This window comes from Spinacia oleracea, chromosome 4, assembly GCF_020520425.1.
Source record: "Spinacia oleracea cultivar Varoflay chromosome 4, BTI_SOV_V1, whole genome shotgun sequence".
NCBI lineage: Eukaryota > Viridiplantae > Streptophyta > Magnoliopsida > Caryophyllales > Amaranthaceae > Spinacia > Spinacia oleracea.
The window spans coordinates 30,795,209-30,809,721 of record NC_079490.1 but is presented as its reverse complement, the minus strand read 5'-3'; the positions used below and the strand labels follow the sequence as shown (position 1 = coordinate 30,809,721).

Here is a 14,513-nt window from a genome sequence, read left to right as displayed (position 1 = left end):
AAATGTATCTAATTTCATCTGAAGGCTACCTAAATAGAAAAATGCCTTCGTCCTCCATAATGTGCATGTATATGAGTCATAAAACACTACTAATAGTTGCAAATCAATACTCAAAATCAATGACACACCAGGAAGCTATCACACATCCTAACCAAATCAACTAGTCAAGCACCAAGTCCACAAATAGTTAGTCGGAGTTGACTCATGTTAAGGCATCAAAGCAATCGAATATCAAATCATGGCGAACACTTCTACATTGCCCATCATCAAATACCAAGAATCAAAACAATTTTCGTTCAAGGGGCACAGGGAAGCATGATATTGTATTCATCGGAACGTATTTTTGTATTTTTTTTTTCAAAGCAATAAATTACTCTAGAAAACATTAAACACACCAAAATAAACACACACAAATAAGTAAATGCAAAAATAAAAGGAAAAACATACCTAATATGTAAAAGTGAGTGAAACACCCCCCCAAGATAAATCAGACAATGTCCTCATTGGCTCAAGGGGTATCATGAGGAAAGTGAGCAACCCGTTGCTTATTTGTCGTTGATTCGCAAATCGCCCGATCGGGCAGCAGATCGCCCGATCGGGCGAATTTCGAACCTTTTCGTTGAATCTGTACGCGCCCGATCGGGCGCACCTCGCCCGATCCGGATCGGGCGAAATACAATGCCTTGTTTTATTGACTTTTCTCAGGATCGGGCGAAATGCAACGCCTTGTTTTATTGACTTTTCTCAGCCCAGAATCCTTCATTGACCTTTCTACGACGTCATCATCACCCGCCTGATCGGGCGGAATTTCGCCCGATCGGGCATTTCACTCGCCTTTTGTGTCGATCGGGCCACTTTCGCCCGGTCGGGAGATTTCCCAAATTTATCTTTGTATCGACACGCGCCCGATCGGGCGCTCTTCGCCCGATCCGGGTCGGGCGAAATGCAAGCTGCTCCGTTTGGCTTTGATTCAACTTTTTCGAGCTTGGGGCCTTAGACCTGCATAACATTAAACACCAAAACCGTAAAATACACTCATCTCGCCTCTCCAATACCAAGGACTACACTGAATCACACACTTGATCAAAAATTATACTAAAACATACAACGAAAGCATAAAGTACACTACGGAAAGAAATAAATAGATAGTTAAGTACTCATCCCCTATTAGATTGGTATAATGTCCCCATTACACAATCTCAGTTTATGCACAGACAACGAAATGAAGGGGATGAGAGCCACGACAACTCATCGAATGGGGGCACCAAAGATGGTGCCATCTGGTGTCAAATCAATTGCCTTGGATGAGCTATGTGGCGCGGGGGGTGACAGACCACGACCCCGATCATGAATGCGATGCCCACCGTTCACCGAACTTTCGGCCTTTCGGGTCTCAGCATCATCAAATCGTGCTTCCCTTCGAACCCATGCCGAAGAGTTCATACTCCGATTACCTCCACCTGCAAAACAATTTGAAACATGCTCTTTTTCCGAAGGATTGTTGGAGTTAGTGTGAGTCAATTTAGTATTAAAATAATCATTAGAAACATTGACTCCAAAACATGACTCCTCTACCATAGGGCTCTTAGCAACATGGGTTAAATTGAAAGTAACCTTGTCATCCCCCACATTTAAGGTCAGCTTGCCATTCTTGACATCTATGATTGCCCCCGCAGTGTGTAGGAAAGGTCGACCTAAAATAATAGGGATCTGCCTGTCCTCTTCCATGTCCAACACAACAAAATCAACAGGGATAAAAAATTTACCTACTCTAACAGGCACATCTTCTAGAACACCTAGGGGGTGTTTTACAGATCGATCGGCCATTTGCAGAGTTATGTTGGTAACTTTTAAATCACACATGTTCAATTTAGTACAGACAGACAAGGGCATGACACTAACACTGGCACCTAAATCACATAAGGCTTTGTCAATAAAAAGGTTGCCAATATTACACGGGATAGAGAAACTCCCGGGGTCCTTCAACTTGGGTGGAGAATTATTTTGTAGTAAGGCACTGCACTCTTCAGTAAATGCAACAGTCTCCACCTCACTAAATGCTCTCTTCCTAGTCAAGATGTCTTTCATGTATTTAGCATATGCAGGTACTCGAGTAATTAATTCAGTGAAAGGGACCGTTACCTGCAGATTCTTTACCACTTCTAAGAACTTACTATAGACACCTACTTTTTGTCCCCGTTCCCGCAAGGGAAAGGTTCGATGATGAAAGCATAAAAACTCCACTTGACAACGCATCTCCTATAAAATAAACGAATCTCGATTCCCCATTTCATTTCACCCGAAACCTGTTATTTATGGAAACCTGCTAAAAATAGTAACTACCGTAAAAGGTAGCTTTTAAAAGTGGCAAATCATAAAAGATAGAAACCTGTCAGAATTAGGTGTTGCACTCCAACATAAATCCTAAATGAGATAGAAAACTGCGAGAATCCTATTCCTAATAGGATTCGAAAATAAGAGTTACGTATTAATTAAAATCCTAACGAACTTAGAGTTCATAACGGGCCCAGACGCATTCCGTCATGAAATTGATACGCGCTAAACGACTCGAATTAATATCAAACTCTACGGATTTTAGGAATCCGAATCTGACTAAACAAAACTGCCCAGATCCTATTTTCAACGCCTGGCTCTGGGCGCCAAAATCTTCGGCGCCCAGGCCTGGGCGCTGAAAGTACCTGGGTACGTGTTTTTTTCTAACTCTTTGCGGATTAGAACTCTGCAATCCTATCTTTCCACGAACTCTTCCCTATAAATAGGCCCCTAGTTCCGACGTGAAACAACACACAACAACACATAATATATTCTGAGTATTGACTCCAAACCCCTTAGCCTAAGCCTCTCGCTGCGAAACTGTTCACGTGTTCTGTCGCAATCGATCCATAAATCGAACAGAACGTATCCTGTCCCATAATTGAGATTCGTTAAATAAAAAGGAGAAATAGCAAAGTCAAAGTGGTTAGTTTTCTGAGAACCGTGACGCACCTCTCAAGGGTGCGTCGTAATGTGTCCCTTTTCGATGATTTAACTGCTTTCCTCGCCCTTTTTATGAACTGTTAAACTAACCTAATATGATTATTCTATCACGCCTAACAAATATAATATTTTTGGGAAATCGGATTATCATGTTAGGTCCCTTAATGTTATTTAAATCAGATAATCACGATCGAATTAGTATTATATGTTGCATATTGCTAAAATCAACTCAGATTAGTTTAATAGTTAACGCATGTCCCTTCAATTATTTATGCTGAGCTAGTAAGGATATCCTGCCTCTGGAGTTATCGACGAGCGAATTACTCCTCTCGGTAGTTACAGTCCCCCGAACCCTCAATCTCTACCTTGCGGGTGTATATTGAGAGATCCCCACACCAGGGATCACAAGGGAACCTACGGCCGTCGTGGTCAAACATAATTGCACTCCCTTTATGTCACGATAACCGGGTTTTGTCAGTTTTTCTCATTGTTGTTAAAACCTGAATGGCGACTCCTATATTACTAGTCAATTGGGTGTATACTCACAGGAAATCCAATTACACTTGATTGAATAAAAAGAATCGTCACACCCACGAGGGACAAGGTCACGCATTAGCCTTGCGCTTTTTCGACCCCCCTCACAGTGGCGACTCCACTGGGGATAGTGAAGGAAATACTCGTGCTTATAGGTAATCAAAATAGCCGAAGGGAGAAACGATCCTACCCTGCGTTTATTTCCCCATCAAGTTGGGACGACCTGAAAATCAGCATATTAATGTGAACGGGCAGAACATCATAACGAATCTCGGCTCCCTCGGGAGTTGGGACTAAGGATACCTTTTCTCGCCAATAGGGGGGTGCATACGCCGCGCATGTTTCCCACTCGGTACTTGTGCAGGTAGTACACCTATCCCGAACCCAATCGCTCACCCATTAGGTCCCTCTCGCCTGCATGCCCCCTTGGCTTGCACTTGCGGGTTGGCCTCTTGAGCGAAATTCGTCTGTTGAAGACACTACCTCGACCGGGGCATGTGTTGGATCTACGATAGAAGCGGTACCAAGCCAGGCCCAAATAAACTACCCATAGAAGCCTATCATAAACTACGTGGCATATTTAATTTTCAAATCCATGTTTGTAATGTAGTTATGTGTAGCGAAATATGTGATTGTGTGTGACAAACTATCCTAGAAAACCAATGACCTTAAAAATTGCCCAAACATTCATAGACTAATTTGCCAAAGAGTTATACCGAAACACGTGTTCCGCAAACCCGAATGATCGCCACAAAATAAGCGATGCTCGGGATGGCCTGTAACGAATCCCACAAACTCTGTTACGCGTAAAGGACGTTATTAGGCAAGCACGCAAATCGAAGTCGCATAAACAAAAAAAACAGAAAACAAGAACCAGCCAGGGACGCATTTTCAACGCCCCTGGCTGGGCGCCAGAATTTCTCACGCCCCTAGCTGGGCGCTGAAGTTGCTGCTTGGCCTTCTGGTCAGGCGCAGCAGCCTCGATGCCCGAGCGAAAGGAAAATGCGTAGCACAAAAAATGTTCATCAAAAGAATTGCTACGAGGGCGTAAGAAAAGCACTCGATTTTAAAAACGCCTAAAAAATAAAAATAAATAACTCTTTGTGTCGTTGTTAGGCCTCCTACGACGACAATGCTCGGCACCAAAACCGAACAAGCTAATAACTATGAATGTCACATGGGCAAAGTATTCAAAAAATAATGTTCAAATAGAGTCTTCAAGAAAAATAATGTTCGAATAAAAAAATAAAAAAATCCGAGTCTAGACTAGGCTATGCCAAAGTACAATCTAAATCCTAAGTCTTAGTTGTCTTATCCATAGAATCGGTCCCAATGCTTGGTGTCGTTCTGCAAGTTAAAAGGTTAAACCATATTGAGTCTCCCCTCCTAACATTTAAATCAATAAGCACCCATATGTAATTGTCATCCCTTGCTAAGAATCCACGGCCTCAATACTCTCTCACCAATAAAAAGAATATACTATAGTATTTGCAAAATGGAAACAGTCACATTCTGGAAATCATCCCCCATAGTCGCACAACCCCAAAGTGAACCTAAGGTATCAATACCATTGGCAAGAAAAATTAATGGCCTCAAGGCTTATAATCACATTGGGTCACGACTATCATAGTCCTCTCGAGTCACTCACTCCTTGAAATACTTTTAAGTACGGACTAAAAGATTTTCCATGAATGCAACATGACCAACCATGAAAATACCCAAATCGGCATACCAATAGGGCTACCATTGGGGTAAAGCAATACACACTAAGAGAGAAGCCGCACTAATGATTCTAGTCTTGCAAAAATAAAAATTCGATCTCCCCAATTAACTACCTTGCCAACATTAAACAAAATGGCGCATGACAAATGAACACCCAAGGGTTAAAATCTAAAGTGTCAACCAACGAAAGTTACGGTCCAATTAGCCTAAGTCTGAGAGTTGCTTGGTCAAGTATTATAGGCTTATGCCACGTCATTATTTTGAGTCTAGGCCACCTCCTTATATTCATACCCGGGTTATAATCAGAAAGATTAATGAAAGTTCGAGTCTAAATCAAAACTTCCAATTAAATCCCGTAAAACCGGAATCTGAAAAGAAACAAAAAAATTATTTTCGATGTAATTCTTTCGTTAAATTTCAATAAGGTAAAAATAACATTTTGAATCTACGCTATTTGCACACGACTAAATACGCTTGCAAAGTAAGACAATTTAAAAGGTCCACCCTAGGCCTACTAAAGCTAAAAGTCCACCCTAGGCCTGCTAAAGCTAAAGGTCCACTATAGGCCTACCAAACGAGGCTCATTCAGTCTTGCCTCGTGACTCAAAGACCACAACCATATACCTTTTAGCCTAAATAAAAGGGGGGGAAAACCCGAGCGAAAAAGAAAAATAAAAAGAAAGAGAAAAGGGAAAAGAGCGAGCCATGAAATACTTAGCCCGTAACTCCCAAAGTGCGGAATTTACCCAAGTAAACGAAGGAAAAGAATTGAGTCAACCAATCCAAATCATAAAATTCTACGATGTCTACCATTTCCAATCCTTATGCTCTTAGACGCCTTTGCTCTAGGGTCCCTGTGCAGCTCATTTAACCCGTCCATGTTCTCATTGCCATAACCCAAGAAACCATTACCTCAACTCTTGTTTTTGAACTTGTTATCAACCGCAAACCCCGCACGGCCATTGACACGTGCGTCATGCCCATCATTTCCAAAGTCCAAACCTGCTCTTACACCACCATTAGCATAATGACCATATAACTTGTTTGGATACGTCCTGTTGATATACCCTTGAGCCGACCCTATGCTACTTATTGGCCTTGATTGACTTAAACTCATGACGTTAGCTTGAGGCTGCAAATTGTGAGTCCTAGAAGATGTAATCCTTATGCTTGACCAATACCTATACAACTCATTCAACCCATCTTTCAAACCGTCTTGAGTCACGAATAAAAAGGAAAACGAATGAAAAGTACAAAAAATAATAAATAATAAAAAAGCGAACTTTGCAAAGCGCCTTTAAAAGTTAGTCTAAAAAGAATAAGAAGCATTTAGCGCACCAAAAAAAAAAGATCCGCCCAGAAATCATTTTCAGCGCCCACAGCTGGGCGCCGAAATCTTTAACGCCTCTGCCTGGGCGCTGATTCTCTCCACTTGCCAAATTTTGTCCAGAAGTGCTCGTCATTTTATCCGCACATGCACGGAAAAATAACGAACACTTGGAGGGGTACAACACGTATTCAGATATACGTACCACCAAAAAAAACAAAAAATACATGTACTCAAAAAAAATATATACAAAACAAATTTTTGGCTTACGGCAAGGCAGCAGATTAAAATAATAATAAACTTCACTTATTCTACCGTTTCAAATAATATGTTTCCACCTCAGAACATACTTATCAAATTCGGCATTCTAAGAAACCATTTTCTAGGCTAAGAACTACGCAAGACCTGATTCCAAATTAAAGTTATTTAAAGAGGATACGTAGGCAATCCATGATTCGGTCCAACCAATTTGCAAAAATATTAAAAGCCTATAGAATAACAAGAATAAGAAATAGAGTCCCTTATTGAAATTTAATTACTTGCAACCCAAGTCGAAAGAAAAATAGAAGTCAAAGGAAGAATCCAACTCATCAAAAATGCCCAAACGATCATACATCGAAAAATAATAAGGGCACGTACCCTTGCCAGAAGAAGCACTCACACTCCTAGGCACTTAGCCAAGACTCAAAAGATCACTCTGCCTCAATTGAATGGGGGTTAGCGCAAGCGTCCATGACCTCTAAAATACTCGACTTGACCCACCCTAAAGCGAACTAACTCACTTAACGACTTTCTTTCACCACTAGACACAGTCATGATCGCCAACAAGTAGTAAGGGCAGTAAGCTTGCAATAAAGAGGATTGTTCTACGGCACCGCCCCATCGATCCTTCGAACTCAGGGCACCCGTTCATGGTAATTCAAATGCTTGCTAATCCCCTTTGAAAAAATAAATGGTACATTGTCAATAGGACTTGGCACTTAACCAAGGCTCACCTTACTCAGACATATGACACGGGGATCTAAAATCGAAATCTAAAAGCATCATTAATGGGAAGACATAATAGCAACTGGGGGCTAAAAACTGAAATGAAAGAGCTAGGGAAAGAACTAAGTATACCTTGACCTTTTGTACAGACATACACCAAGTAAATCTAAGTCAATTTTAAAACGGTTTATATTCCCGCCATTCTGGAAAAGACGGCCCTAAAAGCCTAAAGCATATGCCAAACAGGCACAAGTAATATCTTGGCGCCTGCACCCTGGCTTCCAGCAAATCCTTAGACAGCATTCCAAAAATCATAACATTATTTTGATTCACTCATGTAATCCTGTACGAACCCTTCTATAAGTCAACCTACTTAGGACACCTCGGATTGTACACAGTAGGACTCGGATTTTAAATGATTTTCAAATGATTTTTAAAAGACTTCTTCGAACCTAATAAAGTGTCGTTGGTTTAAGCTTAGTGTGCGTCCATCTCAACGTTGCAAGTGAGTCAAAAAGATTTTTAAATATGATTATGGGTAAAGAAAGGCACCTAGCTTTTAGTCAAGGCACACTTCAACATGTGACTACCTTGACCATGGCAATGTCGCACAATACGACATTTACAAGAGAAGTAGCAAATCACTACTCGAACATACCCCGCACTAAACGAGTCTGGTTCAAACTATTCATGATCCGTGTCACCATGAATGCATAAAAACGTATGCAAAGCATTATAGCACCAAGCCAATCCCGTAGCTACAATTGGGGGCTTGAGAAAAACACTCTAAAAATGCTCGAAATGACGATTTTATCGCAAATTCTCGACGCTAATGCTATACATATGTCATAGGGGCTCAATCCTAAGCTTTAATCGTGCAAACCGAACCTTAGAATGGCTACAACCCCTCCCAAATTCTAAAGCACTACTTAGAATATATAAAGTCACCCCACTAACAAGGGTAACTTAAAATCGCGAGTCACCAAAACTTTGATCAATCCACTGCACATAACGCTCGCCCTATAAAGCGCCCGTTACACAGTCTACATCGTTCCAAAGCAAAAGCGAAAGAAAAAAAAATCAAAAAAAAACTGTCAAAGTTCTGCCCAGAAATCATTTTCAACGCCCAGAGCTGGGCGCCGATATCTTTAACGCCCCAGCCTGGGCGCTGAATCTTTCTGCTAGCCAAGTTTTGCCCAGATACAAAAACAAGAAAGAAACACCTGTGAATCATCGCATCGAACGAAGTAATAAGCCGTGCAAACCCACGCAAAAGGTGCTACACTTGTTCGAGCACCTGAACGATTCAGCACGATGAAGTACTCCAAATAATGATATCCCAACACTTGGAGGAATGTTCTAAGACACGCCGTTAGGCCACACAAGCCTGCGTTGCACCATAATCCCGCAGTACAAGTCTAAAAAAGGGTAAGGCACATTGCACTAATGCAAGCACGACCAAGAGTAAGAGGCAAAGACTACTTATCGCCCAAATGCAAGCCATACGACTTCTACATTAAGGATTAAAGGTAGCAAAATATTACCTACCACGAAAGGGATAGCTCGCACCTACACGAGCGGAACCCCAGGGCATCTTTCTCGAAAGAACCTACAAAAATCGTACGCCAAAAGGAAGCATCCCAACATGCATACTTGGGAGCTCCAAGCTACGAAACAACCATAGCAAAATAAAATAAAAATCTCGAAGCAAATGTTTGAACAATCGAAAGGGCAAGATGTTTGAGCCCACTTCATGAATGGGCCTAAACCCTATCAAGCTTCTAAGCAAACTATTCAAAATCAGTCGTTGCTCAAAAAAAAATGAAACAATTCAAGCAATCTGATTAATGGACCGCACACAACGGCCATTCTATGAACGCTCGTTCGCACATACATATCATCATTCACGAACACGTTCAAAAAATATAAGAGCGATCAAAGTCTTACACCTCAAGGTATGTTCCTCGGGCCATATAGACTCGCCCAACTATCGCAATAACTGTACGCCTTAAGAGCAACAGTTCCTTAAAATAATCGCCCCAAAGCGACAAGCACCGTAGTCCACCAATCGGCTACGGCTTCTCAAAGAAAATCATCACGTTCTAAAAACAAAGAAAAAAATAAAAGAAAAGAGAATACATAGAACTTACAAGTGAAATAAACGAATGAACAAGAGGCCGACTGTGTCATCAAAAGACCAGCCCAAACAACACTTTCAACGCCCCACCTGGGCGTGAATTATTTCAACGCCCAGGCCTGGGCGCCGAAAATGAATCCAGGCTCAAAAGGCCCTAACTTCTATTGGGCCCTGCCATATTTCGGCTTGAAAATTGCCGATTTCTTCACTGAAAGTCGCACCTCACGGCTTTGTTAAGAGTAGCACACTACTATAGAAGGTCGCTCGCACATACGAGCATGACCCCAAACATGGTTACAAGATGCGGAAAACAACCAACGAGCCCTAGTGCTTGGGGGCTCGCGAAAAAATAGAATTCAACGAGGAGCGCGCGATCAAAATCACATTTCTAGACTACGCCATACACCATATCATGTTTGGATATCTCAAAAAAAAAAATATTGTTAAACAAAAATATACACAGTGTGGACCCACTTATAGGACACATCTAATCAGGAAATATTATGACCCACCAACAGGTTGTAATCACAAAAGCCCTTCTACATAGGCAAAATAAGAAATTCAAAATGGGCTCGCCCACCCTCAGCGGGCGGGGTCTGCGTCACTAGCCGCGCAGGTCCTCAGTTTTCGAAAATGAAAAGAAAATAAAATCTTCAAAATAAAACAGGCTCGCCATCTTCAGCCGGCGGGGTCTACGTCACAAACCGCGTAGGTCCTTATTTTCAAAAAAGCAAAATAAATTTCAAAATAGATTCGTCCACTTCTATCGGACGGGGTGTCCACCCTTAGCGGACAGGTTCGCCATCTTCAGCCGGCGGGGTCTACGTCACAAACCGCGGAGGTCCTTATTTTCAAAAACATCAAAACAGATTCGTCCACTTCTATCGGACGGGGGGTCCACCCTCAGCGGACAGGCTCGCCCACCTTCAGCGGGCGGGGTCTGCGTCACTAACAGCGCAGGTCCTTAGTCGCTGCAGCGATAACTTTTATCGGTTTTCCTTTTTTTCGAAAATTAAAGGATCGATTTTCCCTTTTTCCGAAAATTAAAGGATCGGTTTTCCCTTTTTCCGAAAATTAAAGGATTGGTTTTCCCTTTTTCCAAAAATTAAAGGATTGGTTTTCCCTTTTTCCAAAAATTAAAGGATTGGTTTTTCGTTTTTCCAAAAAAGAACGATATGCTGGATTTTCCTTCGTTTTACGTCCTATAAAAACAAGGGGGTTTTCTCGTTTAGCTAGCCCTGAAAATGAGAATCTTTAAAAATGTTTTACCTCGTGATTGGGCTTGGCCAGGCCCAATTACACTTTATAGCTTTGATTTCGAAAAACTCTGTAGCTACTCCCAATGACAAAGTGAGGGAGTTTCTACGCACCTTTAGATCCTTCCAATGACAAAGTGAGGAAGTTTCTATACTATCAGTTGACAAATCCCAATGACACGTGAGGGATATGTCGACACTTCAAGTGATGACCCTTAAGTCAAATGTTATCACTCGGGGGCTCGTGAGACCCTCGCAAAACAGGTCACATACACCATGGCTTGTGTGACGCACTCCGTCTAATACTTTGACCATCGTCTTACTCCAAGACTCAGTCAAAGTGGGGGCTAACTGTAGACACCTACTTTTTGTCCCCGTTCCCGCAAGGGAAAGGTTCGATGATGAAAGCATAAAAACTCCACTTGACAACGCATCTCCTATAAAATAAACGAATCTCGATTCCCCATTTCATTTCACCCGAAACCTGCTATTTATGGAAACCTGCTAAAAATAGTAACTGTCGTAAAACGTAGCTTTTAAAAGTGGCAAATCATAAAAGATAGAAACCTGTCAGAATTAGGTGTTGCACTCCAACATAAATCCTAAATGAGATAGAAAACTGCGAGAATCCTATTCCTAATAGGATTCGAAAATAAGAGTTACGTATTAATTAAAATTCTAACGAACTTAGAGTTCGTAACGGGCCCAGACGCATTCCGTCATGAAATCTCAAACTCGAATTAATCTCAAACTCTACGGATTTTAGGAATCCGAATCTGACTAAACAAAACTGCCCAGATCCTATTTTCAACGCCTGGCTCTGGGCGCCGAAATCTTCGGCGCCCAGGCCTGGGCGCTGAAAGTACCTGGGTACGTGTTTTTTCCTAACTCTTTGCGGATTAGAACTCTGCAATCCTATCTTTCCACGAACTCTTCCCTATAAATAGGCCCCTAGTTTTGACGTGAAACAACACACAACAACACATAATATATTCTGAGTATTGACTCTAAACCCCTTAGCCTAAGCCTCTCGCTGCGAAACTGTTCACGTGTTCTGTCGCAATCGATCCATAAATCGAACAGAACGTATCCTGTCCCATAATTGAGATTCGTTAAATAAAAAGGAGAAATAGCAAAGTCAAAGTGGTTAGTTTTCTGAGAACCGTGACGCACCTCTCAAGGGTGCGTCGTAATGTGTCCCTTTTCGATGATTTAACTGCTTTCCTCGCCCTTTTTATGAACTGTTAAACTAACCTAATATGATTATTCTATCACGCCTAACAAATATAATATTTTTGGGAAATCGGATTATCATGTTAGGTCCCTTAATGTTATTTAAATCAGATAATCACGATCGAATTAGTATTATATGTTGCATATTGCTAAAATCAACTCAGATTAGTTTAATAGTTAACGCATGTCCCTTCAATTATTTATGCTGAGCTAGTAAGGATATCCTGCCTCTGGAGTTATCGACGAGCGAATTACTCCTCTCGGTAGTTACAGTCCCCCGAACCCTCAATCTCTACCTTGCGGGTGTATATTGAGAGATCCCCACACCAGGGATCACAAGGGAACCTACGGCCGTCGTGGTCAAACATAATTGCACTCCCTTTATGTCACGATAACCGGGTTTTGTCAGTTTTTCTCATTGTTGTTAAAAACTGAATGGCGACTCCTATATTACTAGTCAATTGGGTGTATACTCACAGGAAATCCAATTACACTTGATTGAATAAAAATAATCGTCACACCCACGAGGGACAAGGTCACGCATTAGCCTCGCGCTTTTTCGACCCCCCTCACACTTACCAAACTGCTTGTCTAGCTTGTTCTTTAGCTGACGATGAGGGAAGGGAAGTTTGATAGGTGGAACTTGTATCTCAACTTTCTTCTCAACCCTTGTGTCAGCTTCCTTCTCTTTGACCACATTCTCACTTTCTCTTGGCACATCACCACTTACAGATACTTCAACCCCTTCCTCTATAGTCATAGGTGGCCCATCATACTCATATCCACTCCGCAAAGTGACAGCATTTACAGACTCTCTGGTCACAGGCTGTGAAAGGAGTTGACCCTTGGGTCTCTCTGCGAGAGTAGTAGCCATTTGTGCCAACTGTTTATCCATGATCTTGTTATGAGCAGTGAGGGCATCGATTTTGGCATCCTTTTCGCTCAGAGACTTCTGCAATTCTAACATCATATTTCGCATCTCAACAAGCATGGGATCAGGCTGTGTGGGTTGAGGCTGTGGAGGAAAGCCAGGTGGTCCACTAGGCTGCGGGTTGTAGTTACTTCGCGGTTGGTAGGGCTGCTGTGGTGGTGGTTGGTAAGGTTGTTGTGGTGGTGGAGGGTGTTGAATCTGGTGGGGGTTCTGAACATTAGTACTCCTATATGATAATAGGGGGTTGTTTTTATACCCCTCATTGTATGAGTTGGAGTACGGATTGTTCTGCTTGTAGGCCTGGAATGCATTGCATTGTTCAATAGAGCTCCTACATTCCGGTGCATAATGACCTTGCATCCCACAACTATTACAGACATTGGCCAACTGAGCACTCATTGCGGCGACACTAGCTTGTTGGGTGGCTTGGGAAGATGCGTTTTGCATATTATCCAGCTTGTGATGTAGGGCAGTTAGCTGAGCAGTAAGCTGTTCAATAGAGTTCATCTCATGCTTAACACCACGATCGGCAAAACCTCTAGGATTCCCATATTGGGCACTATGGATGGCTATCTCCTCAATCACCTCTAAAGCTCTAGGCACCTCCAGTTGCATAAATCTCCCACTGGAAGCTGAATCCAAAAGACACCTAGACTCATTACCCAGACCTTTATAGAACTGCTGAACCAGGAACCAGTCCTCCAAACCATGGTGTGGGCACTCTCTTTGCAAGTCCTTGAATCTTTCCCAAACCTCGAACAAACTCTCATCTGCTTGTTGAGAGATACCTAATATCTGTCCCCTTAGACGAGCTGTCTTCTCAGGTGGGAAATATTTAACATAGAATGCAAGGGCCAAAGAATTTCAATCGATGATTTTCATAGTTGCGCGGTTGAGACTATTAATCCATAGCTTTGCCTTCCCACTCAATGAAAATGGAAAGAGTATCTCCATAGTCATCTCTGGTGTTAAATTCTTCTGCTTAATGGTGGCACAATACTGAATGAAAGACTGGATATGGAGATTAGGATCTTCACCCTTTTCCCCACCGAATTGGTGTCTCTCGATCATGTTTATCAGCTGGGGTTCGATCTTGAAATTCTCGACCGCAATGGAAGGCATGATTGCCTTGGGGAGCATAGACAGACTTGGTTTAGAGTAGTCTGTAAGCCTTGGCACAAGTGCGGGTGGCGGTGGTGGTGCTTGGTCACCCATCTTTGAATCTGTATGGAATAGATTGTTAATCAGATAGTCGGATTCAGAGTCAGAATAGTCTCTCAACTGTTTAACGAATCTACGCCGTCTACGAAAGGTCCGTTCAGGTTCAGGATCGAACAAAGTCAGATCGCTGGTATGGACAGTCCTGGGCATAAACAAGCAAAAACTAGA

General features: G+C 42.1%; 1 non-coding gene across 1 annotated transcript; it reads left to right on the top strand.

Annotated features, from left to right (window-relative positions):
- The first annotated feature begins 13,827 nt into the window (after positions 1-13,827).
- Positions 13,828-13,934, top strand: LOC130460297 (small nucleolar RNA R71). Its single transcript, XR_008920209.1, has one exon. It is a non-coding gene; the product is annotated as a small nucleolar RNA R71 (small nucleolar RNA).
- The last annotated feature ends 579 nt before the right edge of the window (positions 13,935-14,513 follow it).